The following is a 15,521-nucleotide window of genomic DNA, read 5'->3' as shown; positions in this document are numbered from 1 at the left end:
GTCAAATGCGCATTGACTGAAGGAAGTGCACAACACCATGTTCAATCCCACTTTTGAATGCCTTCCCGATGTCCAAACTAAGTCCAGGATAGTTCGTTGAAAATCTTATCCTGTCTAGTTTCCAGATCTATCTTTAGTTTTCAAAATTAGCTTGATTTGACCCTTCAAAAATAGATTCTCCCAAGACCGGTCAAACGCGCAGTGCCTGGTCCAAAAATGAGGCAGAAATGTCATTTTTTGCTAGTTTTTTTTTTCATTTCCACCAACTAGTTTTGCCTTCCAAGGCTAGAAAAATGGTTTTCGTGACTCTCTTGGGCCTTTTAAATCCAATGTTGGTGGCTATTCCTCCAACAAGTTCCTCCAAAAGTGGGTAGCGCCTGGGAGCTGTGCATTTGACCAAGCTATTGATATAAAAATGCCTAAAAAATTAGAGAAAAAGACAATATTTGCTAAAATGTGCCAAGAGTCTTCAAAATTCATCAAGGAGCTGATGTTTGGTGTATCTAGGAATGGATTGAAGCCTCTGCAAGTGTGTCAAGTTTTTCCTTTTTACATTTCTTCAATAACGTCTCCAAGTGATCATTGATGGCCGGAAGCCAACCTTCCTTGTCTTCTTTGATCATATGATCATCAAGAATAGCTTCATCAACTATCTCTTTTTGCCTTTGCCCTTTAAGTTCCAAGGCTTTTTTCAAACCTCTGGTTTTAGGTCTGCCTCACTGTATGGTTTGTTTTCTTCTTCTGCCATGGTGTTTTAATCTCAAACCCTAGGGAGGTATTAGGTTGTTGGAATTTATGTAACAGAGGAGGGGATAAGGAGTATTAGTATGATGGATATGAGGGTTGGGGTTTGGGAGCCTAGGTTGTTGTAGCACCTAGGGTTTATGGTTTTGGGACAAAGGTTTAGAGAGTGTTGGATGTAAAGGTTTAGGGAGAGGGAAGGAAGGTATAGGGGAGTATATGAAAGGGATTGTGAATACAAGGATAGTTTTCGGGAATCTAGCGTTTAGATGTGAAATTAAACCAAAACTTCAATAAAACCTTTCAAACACTTATAAATTGACTTGAGGAGGAAAAGGCACATCCATTAGCTACTACTTACTTGTCTTGAGGTTGAAATAACTTTAGTAGAGCTGAGGGGGCGATTTTAGATCTCTTAGACAAACGCGCAATGCTGAATTCAAATAAACTTTTGAGTGCCTTCCCGATGTCGAAATTGAGTGCGGGAAAGTGATTTGGAAATATTGTCGAGTCTACTCTCCATAATATCTTGAATGTTTCAATTTGCAGCTCATTGGCCCTATCAAAAGCCCAATCTCCCAAGACTGGTCAAAATGTGCAGAATGAGGTTGCCAAAATGCAGAGTGTTGTTATAGTAAACTTTTGGACATCTTCCTCAACTCCAAATTGAGATCATGATAACTCACTGGAGATATCTCTGTGTCTAGTTAGCATTTGACTCATCAAGCAAGCCTTTTGGACATTCCAGCGAGGAGAAATCTTGAATTTCCCAAAGTCGCTCCAGAAGTGCAGCAACTCTCCTAAGGCAACTGTATTTTTGAAATTTCTCTAAAACCATGACACCTATGTAAAAAGTGAAGGAGGTTTTCCTTCCTTGGCCTATTATGGACAAAAATGTCTCTCACATTTTCCAAATTGTTCTTTGTTTGGTCTAAAACATAGTTTTAACAAAAAACGGCCCTATGTGTGGCAAATGATTTGTCCCTTGGAATGACTTATTGAAAAATGATGAAGACATGATTTGTATGAGTTGGAATGGTCTCATACTCGCTGAAATGACCTCCCTTATGCCTCATATACTCAGATGTCTCTGACTCCATAGCCAACCCTAGCTCAATGGGTGAGAAAATTAGGGTTTAGTGCTTGTGGAAAATGATGATTTGGACACCCTTGGGAAAATACAACTCCCTTTGGCATGCACTTAACCCTTTGAAACTTTACCCTTTCACTTGACTATTTCCTTTCAAAAATTGATCTTTTGATGGTCTGGCATCTTTGGAGCACTGATTTAACAGTTTGGGATGGTGAAATTATTACAATTGAAAGACATAAAATTACATAATCAAATAAGCATTTCTATTTATAAATCATCTTCACATGGTGAAGGGATGTTATTTGATCATCCTTTACGTTTTGGTCTTATGCAATGGAATGGAACCTTGGCAACCCTAATGACCTAATGAAACCTTCAAAAACCCTAAATACCTAATGAGACCTTGAAGGACTGAATTTCAACATGACATAATGACCTCATGACTGATACAAATGGCATGATAAAAATAAATTTATGGATGATGTACAACCAACAAGATATGAAACTATGCCAACAAGTAATCACATTTAGGGAAGAGTGATGTTTTTGGACTAGGACTACCATCAGTGACTATTTTTTTGCATGAACTAGTGGAATCATAAAAAATTGTTGAACCAAACCCCTAAAATGATATGAAAGGAGGATCTTGAAATTCATCCGCATTGGGACTTAGCTCATCCAAAGAATTACTCTATTTCTCCTCATACCATGAATTTAAACTTTCATCTAAGCTTTGTGACGAGACTCTTGCTAAAAATGACAAAGAAACCGGCTACCAGATCAAGTTTGTATCAATACCTTTTTCAAGCTTACATATAACTAATGGAGAAGGAATTTGACTCCAGATATCATCCAACACATTAGCTGTTGGATCATGAAAAACTTGAAAAGACTGTTGCAACCCATTTTCTTTTGGTTCCAATGAGATTGCATGATTTTCTATAGGCTGCTCATTTGAAGATATACTATGCAAAATTCCCTTCAAAAACTGAAATGATTCAAAACATAATGGTACAGAATCATCTTGCATCATTTGATCATATGTTCCAACTTCCAAGTCTTCACCTGCAACCTGGCATTCAATGGCATTCGGGGGCTGCAAATCTAGATATGAGAAGACTTGAACAAGCATTTCATTCCTCTCTAGATGGTCAAGATCAAAACTTATTGACGGTTGATTTCTAATTGTAGGAAAGTGGTCTTTGATGAACTAAAATGAAGTAAAACAAAGAGGAAAACATCCTTCACTTACTTCAAAATTTTCTACACTTTGCTCCTCACTTCCATAGTTGATATGCATCGGTTGATCACTGTATTTGAGTTGCTGAAAGTGAACTTCCTCCTTCCACAAACCAACTGTTGATTTTTCTGCAAGATTAGCTTCTGTTTGGAGAACATAATCATCATCATGCTGATCAAACTTAGGAAAATCATCAGTATAAAACATGTCATTAAGCATACATGTCAGATCAACAGATATCTCTTCTGCAAGCTGATCTATAAAACAATCATTATCAGATCTATGACAACTGGGATAAGAAAGGAAATGTTTTGGATCATCCACTTGTTCTTCTTCAATTAGCGAGCCATGGTCTTGAACATCATACTCATTCCTTGTGGTGATCTTTTGCATCATCTCCTCCACTACACTTACCAAAATGTCAAGCTTTACCTCTAAAGATGTCGATTCCTCTGGTTCTATGTTCTTCCTCTCTTCTTCCTTCAAATTTTCCCTTCTGATCAACAAATTAACCTCTACATCTACTCCAGTTTTTTTCATCTCTTCAAGTGTTGCAAGGTTCCTTTCTCTTAGCGGAAACTCCATTTCCAGATCAAAGGATTCTGAATAATGCAATAGAGCTGAATCAGGAGGAGGTCTTATATTAAGAGGCATTGAACGATAGAGTTGGTTAAATCTGGCAGAAAATTGTTGTACTGTCTCCCCTGGCTCTCTTTTCAGCTGCTTATACTCTTCTGGAATCAAGAAAGGGTTCTTTTTGGCCACCCACTTGTCAAGGAAAACTTTGACGAATTGCTGGAAATCTCAGTTGCTCGCATCAGGCAGGGTTTTTAACCAACTCTTGACTTTGCCTTACAAAGAAAGAGAAAAAAGCCTAATACTGACATCCTTTTCATCAACTTCAAAATGGTCAGGAAAAGACTCAAAGTTCAGTACATGTCTCTCAGCAGTGATGTTGTCGCATTCACCATCAAATCTTGGTAGATATAGGTAATGATTTTTATGGAAAGCATGGGATATAGGAGGTAAAATCAGAGGTTTGTATCTATCTGGAACTTTACAAGGTAGAGGAGTGTTACACAAAAATATCGTCACTATGATTATTTACAGTCAGTATGGGTCTATCATCACTTGTACTGTCCTCCTAAGCAAGTCTAAGACCTCAGCTCTTCAAATCAAGCTTTGGAAATGGGAGAAAGCCATTAAAAATCAATGTAACTATGGTTCCGCACTTTCTCTCATGGTCACCTGCGGTCCCACACCTTCTGTGTACAAAAGCTGCGTACCTACCCGCTCTATCCCTAACGGTGTAGGTGCGGACCCCTGTGAAAGTCAAAAGGTGCAAGTTTTATCTTAAAAAACTCACTTTGGGTTAATTCTAGAGTCTTCTAGAAGGAATTTTGACGTGGATTGTTCGCTCTGAGGTGGTTCATGCATCCCAAAAGAGAAGGAGCTAATCCCTTGACTAAAGGAGCTATCCCTTTGAAGGAGGGCTTTATCCCTTTGAAGGAGGACCTAGTAACTTCCCTCCATTGCACTATAAATATAGGCATTGGGGTGAGGACTAGAGAGGTTAGAAGCTGAACATTTTGATGGTAAATGCTAGTGAAATTAAGACTTCCTAATTGAGCTTAAGAGGAGATATCACATACCTTTTTGGCTTCATTGGGGAGTGAGTGAAACTTGTTAGAGTAGAGGAGACTTCTTGTTGGACCCTGGGAGGAGCTTGTACAGCGTCAAGGCGAAGGTTGTAAAGTTTTTCTTCTTTTGAATTAATACAATCAAACTCATTTTTCTCAACAATATCTTATGTTATTTGTTTCATGGACTCCTTGACTTTCATGTTAAATATGTTTTATGCAATTGGTTTTTCAGGTGCTATTTAATTTGTTTGCCTTGTTTGTGTTTGCAGATTCACGAAAAGGAGCTCATTTGGATCAAAGGAGCGAGGGCATCCACAAGCTTGCGTTGGACCAAAGGTAGGCCCTAAAAACACTTGTTTGCTATTGTTTATTAAATCATATTTAGAGAAATATAGTGTTTGGTTGGTTTGCTTGTCATTAGGTCTTCTTTAGATTCTAGGAAGGTCTATCTTGTCCGCAAGATCGACTCATTCCATGTGACAAAATGGCGACTCCGCTGGGGACTTGATTGTTTTCCTTGTTTATACTTTGACCTGAGAATTGTATTTTATGTTTCTGTTTTTGACTTGATGATTGTGGGATTGGTTGAATTTAGTTAATTTTGAGTCAGTTTTTATTTTTCATAGTTTTGGGAGAGGTACGCACCCTCTGAGTTAAGCATAGTGCGTACCTGTATGCACTTTTCCTTTGTACACAGAGCGTGAACACACCTGTGTAAACAGGTTGCCTGCATACCCTGTCAAAAATTTGAAAAATTTTAAATTTTTCTATTTTTTATCAATTTAGAATTTGTTTATAGGTTTTAGCCATTGCCCAGACCTGCTTGTTCCCTGTCAAAAACTTTCCTTGGTTTAATTTCATTAGTGTTAGGGTTTTAGGTGGAATTCCTAGGAATTTTGCTTGTTGGGTTTGTTTTTCGTTTTTGGTTGTGTAGTGGCTCTGAGCTTAGAAGTCGTAGGGACCTCAGATTACCTTGGTGTCTACCAGTCTTCTTATGAGTCTGACCATTTATGAAATCTCCCCTTGTTGAGGAATCCGCTTTGTGTTTTCTCATTTCAAAATTTCGAAAAACTTGTATTTGAAAGTTGGAATTTTCATTTTTAAAAAAGAAAATGAAAGATTGGTTGTTTTTTGACTAATTGTGATTCTGCATAAATTGGTCCTTAGCTCACATTTAGCTAAGTAAAACATCCTCAAAAAGACTTTTAGTAGGCTTTGACTTCAAGTAGCTTTTTATAGTTTGTAGCTCTCAAAGTTAGTCATTTTCATTAGTTTTGAGTGTTTTATTTACAAAATATAAACAAATCTCTTTTGGAAAAAGTTTGTTTTTGTAGTGGTTGAGTGCTTTGAAAAGAAAAGGGAAATTTTTGTGAAATAACTAGTTGTCTCGTTTTGAGTGCTTTGGAAAGGAAAAAGCTCTTCTTTAAATTTCTTTAATTGAGAAAGATTTGTGTTTACAAAGTATTTGCATTCTCAAACTCTTTCTTAGTGTAGAAGTTCATCGAAGAGAAAAGATTGTTTCAATCATCTTAGGTGCATCTTTTTAGTGATTTCGAGTCGAGTTTTTACACCATGAGTTTCATCTCCACCACCTCTTGACTTAAACAACAACCACTAAAATTAATGCTTAAAGTAAAATTCACCTAGTAACATTTTATTTCTAGGGCTCTGGTACACCAACTTAGCTTAGGCTAGTGTCTTGGAGTAGGAGAGTAATTAACTCTCCATGACAGTAAAAACAAACAAGTAGCTGTATCTTGTGGTAGGAAGAAATTCAATTGTTGCATTTATGCTCTAGGAAAGCTCCTCTTAAAGGAGAAGCATGAGATCGTGTCCGAACCGGTGTGGGAATCAATCCTTCCTCATTGGGAACGATGCCAGATATTCATGTATTAAAAATGGTAAACCTCGGATTAACCATTGTCGAGGAGCCTGGGGTCACTTGTTGGTAAACCTTGGATTATGTCAAGGAGCCTTCAAGGGGATTGAGCTTGCTACTCTGCCCTTGTGTGCGTATCGGATCGTAGACTGTTCCCCCAGGTGTATTTGTCTCAGCTGGTAACCTTAGTGGCCATATTCTTTAGGATTCTTCCTAAGGTGACAGTGGTGGGAAGATCCCACTGTACCTGGAGCAGACGTCAGCTAGACTCATTTGGATTTTCTGGGGGGTTCACTTCACTCGAGACGGTTAAGTGGAGGAACTTGGTCCAGTCTATTCATTAAGCAGGTTGCCAGGGTAACTGTTCCAACCGCCATTTCTATACTGAATTCTGCGACGTTGGATTTCATCACCAACTAGTGTTTTCAGTTCGGAAAGTTACTGTTTGTATGTGTTTGATCTCTAGATCCTTTAGGTGTGTGATTCAAATTTGTTTGGTTCTTTAGAGGCTTTAGGTGTTTTTCATTGAGATTTTACTTTGTTTGCGTGTGAAGTAATTAAAAGTTTTTAACTGTGGCTGAATTACCAAGACAGTCCCGTAGACTTCGGGGCCAGTCTCCTGAGTTTGTAACCGTGGCTGACTTACTGAGAAAGTCCCGTAGACTTCGGGGCCAACCTCCTGAAGAAGTCCTGAGCCAGCTTGAAGGCTTGAAAGTCCTCGTAACTCCTAGTGGTAGTGAAGTTGGGTCACGTGAAGAAGGAGAGTCTTCATTGGTTGTGCATCCTGATTACCAAACTCTAGTAACAAGTTACGATCCGTAATCGATTTCAGTTTCCGAACTTGCTGGTAGCTTTTCATCTACTAGTGATATAGGTGAAGAACCTGAGATATCTAAACCTGTTATTCCAACATCGGGGTTTGTCTCTCCAACTTCTAGTGGTCCTGATTCACCTAGGGTAGAAAGAGTAATTACCTAAGATCTTCCTTCTGGACTTATTTCTATTGAAGAAATTTCTCCGGAAGAAGAAGTAGGCATCCCTATCCCTGAAAATCAACCTGTTCTTGATCTAAGGGAACGTGAATAAATTTTTTACAGTCCACCTAGGAGTACTACTTGGTATCTTTCTTTGACTAACTATTTGGAAAACCCAGGGTTAAGTTTTTCACCACCTCGTGCTCCTTACCATCCTAGAGGTTTTTATACTCCCGTAAATATATCAGGTCAGTCATCCATGTTTACTCAATCGCCTGAATCCTTTTTGTACGACGGTCCTTCTGTTCCCTCTGGGTATCAGTCACTTTCTGGTACTTTTTCGGCAGCATCTCCTCAACCCATTGAGCAAGGGTTATTAACTGGAAACAATGGTACAAAGCCGTTGAGCGTAGAAGACATTCTTATGATGTCAGGTTCTATTCCCAATTCTCAACCTCAAGGTGGCCAGTTACCGCCTAGGGGGCAGCCTCAATTAACGCCTGGGGGGCAACCTCAAGGTACACAATTTGCATCTGGGGGACAACCTCAAGGACAATACGTAACTACGGTACAGTACGTTCCTCAAGGTCAACCCCAGACTCAATATGTACCCCAAGGTCAACCCCAGTATCAATTTATACCTCAAGGTCAACCCCAGTATCAGTACGTGCCTCAAGGGTATCTACCCCAAGGTCAGTACTCGAACCAAGGTTTCCAACCACCCCAAGGTCAATCTTATGTTCAAGGAATGGGAAATGTACCTTTCAATTATCAATCCTACCCTCAACCCGGTTATGGTCCTCAATATTCTCAACTTGTTATGGGTTAGTAGCCCGAAATGAACATAGTGTGGGATCCATTGCAAACCCAACAGGTGTTGCAGCCAAGTGTACAGTTGTCATCTCAAACTGGACAACCCTTAGTTTCTGGTACACCCCAGCATCCAGTCCAGTCTAACATTCAAACTTCTGTACCTTCGGTAGTTTCTCAGTCTGGGCCTACTGCGCCTCGTACTCCATCTCAAACGACTGCTGCAACTGCCGCAACATCTGTTCAATCTACCCCACCTACTTCTGGAGTATTGACAGCTCTGGTTTCTACTATTCCTGTATCTACTCCTCAGACATCTTTACCACCGTCTGGATCCACAATTCAAACTAGGGTTCAGATGCCTGTAGGACAACCTGGTTTAAGTACGGTTGTCACAAGTCAACCACAATTCACCTATCAACCGCACCAGGGACAGTACCAATTCGATCCTGCTGTCCAGCAGCCAGTTTATCAGTATCAACCGTATCCTGGGTACACTTATCAACAACCTCGACAACCCCAGTACGGTCCGGTTAATCCTAGTTTTCCGGGAGGATACAATATCCCGAACGCGATTCTTATTCCTAGTTATCCCAGATATCCTCCTCCTGGGGCTGGTCTCATGACCCAGATTTTTAGGGATCCTAATCGGCAGTTACTGTTTATCGCAACTTTGGATTTACCAGACTTGTCGCGCTTAACGAACGATCCGATTAATTATCTTCCGTTTTGGCCGCCAATGCCGAATAAGTTGCCCAGTGACATTCCCAAGTTCGAAGGTAAATCAGGAGAGGACCCATCGAACCATGTGATGAATTAAAACCTCTGGTGTGTGTCTAACTCCATCACAGATGATTCGATCCGTCTTAGACTTTTCCAGCGCACTCTAATTGGTCTCGCGGCCAAGTGGTACATTGAGTTATTGCGAGGCACCTTTTGTAATTTTAGTCAGTTAGCTACCTCGTTTTTAAATCGTTTCCAGTTGCCAGTCTGATATGACAATGGCACAGAATTGTTAACTTCGCTAAAACAGTCGACATCCATGTACATTTCAGATCATATTCATGAGTGGAGACGTCGACGTCGTTTAGTGAAGGTATTTATTCCGGATCAAATCTTGGCCGAGTGGTTTGTAAAATCTTTGTTGCCAAAGATCACTGAAGATGTTGCTAAAGCCAGAGTGGTTACTGAGGAGCAAGTCATTGCTCAAGCACAGTACCTTGAATTGGTTTATACTCAGTCAGGTATGTTACACGAAAAGATCCCCGATCTTCCCAATTCAAATCAAATCGCTGCAGCTCGTTCGGGATCTCATGCCGCTGACGGTATGATTGGCATGGTTAACACTAAAAGTAAGAAGAAATCCTCCAAGAATTCTTCTCCTATTATAACCTTGCCTGATTCCCCAACAGGAGATTCTTCTGCAGAGATTTCCGCTGATATTCACGTTGTAGAGTCATCTACAGCTAAATCAAAATCCGGTGGGAAGAAGAAAGGAAAGAAGAAGAATAAAACGGACAAAAGTTCAAAGGAGAAACCTGAAAAGGCGGAATCCAATGATGAAAAGTGCAAACCTCATTATCCATGTCTCATTTGTGACGATGAAAATTTTACAAGAGACTGCCCTCATCGTGCAGAGGTTGCGAAGATCGTCAAAGGTTCCCAAACTCCTGCTGTTTTGAAGGATCCATTTCCAAGTCAAGACAGCAAAATGATAGGTTCTTCCTCGAGTGCCAATGAAGAACCCATATTGATGATGTCCCATGTAAGGATTGCAACTCGATCGCAAGATTATGGCAGTAAAAGTCCTGTTGATGGAAAAGAAGCAGAATCTTCTCATTCTAACCCATCAACCTCAGCTCCCTGTTCCGATCCACTACAGATCGAGAAACCTAATCCAGACTTGGTAATCAAACCGCCCGCTAAGGGTATACTTCGAAAGTCAGCTTTCAATCCACATGCGAGAGTGGCTCAGAACTATAATATTGTTGAGGATTTGGCTGTTTCACCCTCAGCAATGTCGGCTTTGGAAGTGCTGAAATCATGTCCAGCACAACGTAAATTACTCTTGTCGGCTATAGGAGCTGTTGACGTTCAAGACCCGAACCTAATAATTTTCGATCTAGAAAATAGTACACTGCGTCTCCCTCATCAAATGGCTTTCCAGATGCCAGTGATAGTAAAAAACAGGCCTATTCATCGGACTGTAATTGATGAAGGAGCCTCAACGTGTATTATGTCGATACAGTGTTGGAGATCGCTTGGTTCTCCTTCACTAAATCAATCCCCGACAATTCTTAAGGCCTTTGATGGCCGTGGGTTTCATCCTTTCGGCATTCTACAGTATTTGCCTATAGGGGTTGAAGGAAAAACCGTTAGTCTAGATGTGGAGGTGGTTGATGCCCCTCTAGACTACAACCTTCTCTTGGGTCGAAGTTAGTCTTACGCTATGACAGCGGTCGTTTCGTCGGTCTTTCGAGTAATAAAGTTTCCACATAATGGAAAGATTGTAACAATAGACCAGCTGGCTTACTTTTCATCCAACCCAGCCTCTTCGGAGAGTATTCAGCATGTTGGTAAAACGACTATCCTATATAAGGATGTTGGAGTAGGATTAGTTAAAGATGCCGGTTTACTGGGAACTTTTCATTTTCCTCCAATCAACGCATCATCTTCATTTGCAACTATTCATATGATTACATCAGACACCATTATTTATGATGATCCTTGGATCATGCCTTCTGAATCTGAGATAGACTCATTTGGTAATTCCATGCCTTTGAGTCCATATGAAATTGCCTATGAAGCCGTGCAGTCTTTTGCCGACCTGGGTTCAACCGAAATTGACTTAATGAATGTGGTCTGTGAGGAATCACTTTTCACATCAACCTCAGATTTAACTACGTTTTCTGAACTTGTTCGCTCTGATGAGAAAATTCGTGAAATCCTATGTGTAGATGATTTACCATGGGAAGATCTCCATCACCGATCTTTGTTTTTACCTGAGGATGATCGTTTTGAAAATGATTTCTCATCAATTTTTACAACTGAATATGTCAAGGAACCTCAGAATCCAATGAAACATCCCGATTCAAAGTTAAATTTGGGAAACATCTCTCGAACTATTCTTATTGACATTTCGGTTAAGCACGGAATTGTTGAAAACATTCATATAGGTGCCTCGTGTACAGATGACGAAATTCAATTATATAAGACCCTATTTCAAGAATTCTGCGACGTGTTTGCCTGGTCCTATGAGGAAATGCCAGGAATTGATCCCGCGATTTTTGTTCATGAGATCAAGACTTACTCGGACGCTAAACCCGTCCGGCAACGTTTGCGTCAGATTCACCCACGAAAAGCTTCTGCAATTAAAGCAGAAGTTGAAAAATTGTTGAAAGCAGGTTTCATTTATCCGATCCTGTTAATGGATTGGGTATCGAATATTGTTCCAGTTAACAAAAAGTAGGGAACAATAAGAATATGCATCGATTATAGGGACATTAATCGAGCCTGTCCAAAGGACAATTACCCAACTCCCTATATCGATCAAATCATTGATGATTGTGCCGGCAGCGAAATATTTTCCTTTATGGACGGTTTTTCCGGATACAATCAAATCAACATTCTACCTGCCGATCAACCAAAAACGACTTTCATTTGTCCATGGGGGACATTTGCTTATTGCAAATTTCCTTTTGGGCTTAAGAATGCCGGAGCAACTTTTCAAAGGGTGATGTCTTATGCATTTCATGACATCAAACACATTGTGCAACCGTATCTCGATGATTTGCCTGCTCATTCATTACATCGAGCTGATCACCTCGTCTATTTACGAGCAATATTTATGAGGTGTAGGCATTATCGTATTCGGTTGAACCCAAACAAATGTGTCTTCTATATAGAAACGGGTCGATTGCTGGGATTTGTAGTTTCGAAAGCCGACATTCGCGTTGATCCCTCAAAGGTCGAAGCTATCATCAAATTGCCTCCTCCTTCGAGTCTTCGCCAACTCCAAAGTTTGCAGGGGAAAGCAAACTTTTTACGACGATTCATTCCTAACTACGCCGTGGTTACAAAGGGTTTTACCCGGTTGTTGAAAAAAAACACTCAATTCTCTTGGGATGAGATAGCTCAGAAATCTTTTGATGCACTCAAGCACGCGTTGGCCCATGCACCGTTGTTGCATCCTCCCAACTACAATCAGGATTACTTCTTGTATCTCGCCGCCTCCCATTCCACCATTGGGATGGTCTTAGTTCAGGAAGATGAATTCGGAATGGAACATGTGATATATTACCTTAGTCAAACATTAAATCCAACTGAGCTAAAATACTCACATGTGGAGAAATTGGCATTGGCAGCCATTCAAGCTGTCCAACGTTTTCGTCACTACATTTTACTACGTAAAACTACAGTAATTTCGGATTGCAACCCTATGATCTACATTTTGACCAAACAATTGCTAGGGGGCAAGTACTCTAAATGGATCGTTATCCTGCAGGAGTTCGACTTGGAGTTTGAGAAATCTATGTCTAAGAAATCTTTAGTGTTTGCAGAGTTAATGTGTGACTTCCCGCGTGCTGACACAAAAACTGTGGCAGAGAAGCCCATTGCAGACGAATCTTTGTTTCTAATAAGCACTTTAGATCCATGGTATGGGGATATTATCATCTATCTCCAGACCCAATCCTTTCGGCCAGAAATTTCAAGGTCGGAACGTCGGAAAATTCGATTCCAGTCCCAACAATTCAAAATTATTGGAGATACTCTTTATCGCCGTGGGGCGGACTTTATTTTTCGACGTTGCTTAACCCACGAAGAGGCTGAAAGGGTTCTAAATGACTGTCACTCTGGAGCGTGTGGAGGTCATATGTATGGGTATGCCACAACCCAAAAGATATTGCGCGCTGGATATTTTTGGCCATCCTTGTTTAAAGATTGTATTACGGCGGTCCGAAAATGCCACAACTGCCATATTTTTGAGCGTAAGATGCGCGCTCCACCTGCTCCTCTCCACCCTATAATTACCGTTGGTCCTTTTGCCAAATGGGGTATCGATTGTGTTACATGTAACCCTCACTCGGCCGGGGGGCGTGCGTATATCATCCTTGCGGTAGATTATTTTACTAAGTGGGCCGAGGCGATGCCTACATTCGAGGCAGACGGCAAAACAGCTGCAATTTTTGTGTTCAATCATATAATTGCTAGGTTTGGTGTCCCAAAAGCGATAATCACTGATCATGGGCGTCATTTTCGAAACGTTATGATGACCGAACTTACAGGCCAGCTTGGTTTACGTCACGATAGTTCAACCCCTTATTATCCACAAGCGAATGGTCTGGTTGAATCCATCAACAAAGTTTTAGTTATCATGATCCGACGAATCATTGGAATTCATCGGTCGAATTGGCACAACATGCTATTTTCAGCGCTTTGGGCGTACAGAACCTCAGTAAAAACATCAACAGGGTTCACTCCTTTCCAACTAGTCTATGGTTTGGAAGCCGTGTTACCCATTGAATGCGAAATCCTGTCACTGCAAATGGCCATCGAGTTACTTCCAGCCACTTCCGAAGAGGAAAAGCATTTGTTATACTTGGCTCAATTAGATGAGAATCGACGTGATGCTACATTGGCGATCGAGACTCACGCAAAACGAATGAAAGCTCAATATGATCGAAATGTGACACCTCGAAATTTTTCAGAAGGGGATCTAGTCTTAGTTTATGATCAAGCTAATGATAAATTAGGTGCTGGAAAATTCGTTCCTATGTGGCATGGTCCCTATGTTGTCAAGCGAAAGCTAGCCAAAGGGGCTTATGAATTGATAGACTTTGATGGGGACTCTTTGGGTAAACCCAGAAATGGCCTTTACTTGAAGAGGTATTATACTTAAAAGAATGGGGTATGGAGATTTTTAGTTAGGATAGTTTTTCTTTCTAGCTGGTGTGTTTTAGTTTAAAAAGTGAGCTTAGCTTAGAGAGTGTTTTTTCCGTCATTATTCCTGCTTATCTTGGTTTCACTCTTGATATTGCAGATGTCGATGTGTCTCCAAACATACATTGGATTTGCTGATGGTGCTTGTCGTAATACATAGAACATCTCTTCCGTAGCTTGGGTCATCTATTTGCCCTCTGATGAGTTAGTTTCTATGCATGGGGTAAGCCTCGGTCAAACAACAAACAACATTGGAGAGTATAGTGCAGTGATTGAGTTATTGTCTGAATCTATTTCATTTGGGATTCGGAGTTTGATAGTGAGGTTAGATTCTGAACTCGTCGTATTACAACTTAATAGAGTGTATGCCATTAGAAATCCAGTGTTATTAAGATTATTTTTGAGAGTGCATCTCTTGGAATGTGAGTTTCATTATATTGAATATCAGCATATTCCAAGGTCTTTAAATACATTAGCAGATGAAATTGCTTCTCGAATGTTAAATAGACATTTGCAATAATCATACATGTAAATTTAAAACCATTCCATAACATGATTTACAAGATAAGCCGGTAATAGTGATATATATATAGGAGTGTGTCAAAAAATACATCGTCCTCGATCATAGGTTGAAAAACACCTTATGATCGGCAAAAATGATAAGTACAAAAAACAAAATGTCACATGTGCCCACAATAGGCGATCATCCTATCACTGGTGATGATCTCTATAAGAAACCACTGCACGGGCCACCTCGCAAAGGAACCTCCTAAAAGGTCCTGGGACTCCAATCACATAGCGCTGAAGTCGACGAGGAATGTCGTCTATAGTGGTCTCAGGAATATCTCCTGTCAAGCGCTCGAGATGACCCTCCAACGCGGCCAAAACCTCTGCTGATTCGTCCTGTGGGGCTGGCGCGGGTGCAACTGGTTGCCTCCTCTTGAAAGGCCAGAGAGCGGCTGGTCGCTGTGGACCCACATCTACATTTGAAATTTTTACTATCAGTTTTGAGACGATGGAAAAATAAAAAAAATTAAAATAGGAAAAGTTGAAAAGGATTTTACCTGACTCATCCCACTGCTCTCCTGGTGGAAGAGCCATGTCTGGGTCACCACGAAAATCTATCCCAGCGTAAGGGAAGTCCTGAATGGAAAGGACCTGGTTTTCCAACCATTGGAAATACTCAGGTTTGAACCGAGCA

Source organism: Pinus tabuliformis, chromosome 9 (genome assembly GCF_031772625.1).
Source record: "Pinus tabuliformis cultivar Carrire ecotype Pingquan chromosome 9, CPIR1, whole genome shotgun sequence".
Lineage (NCBI taxonomy): Eukaryota > Viridiplantae > Streptophyta > Pinopsida > Pinales > Pinaceae > Pinus > Pinus tabuliformis.
This window is presented reverse-complemented; position numbering follows the sequence as displayed.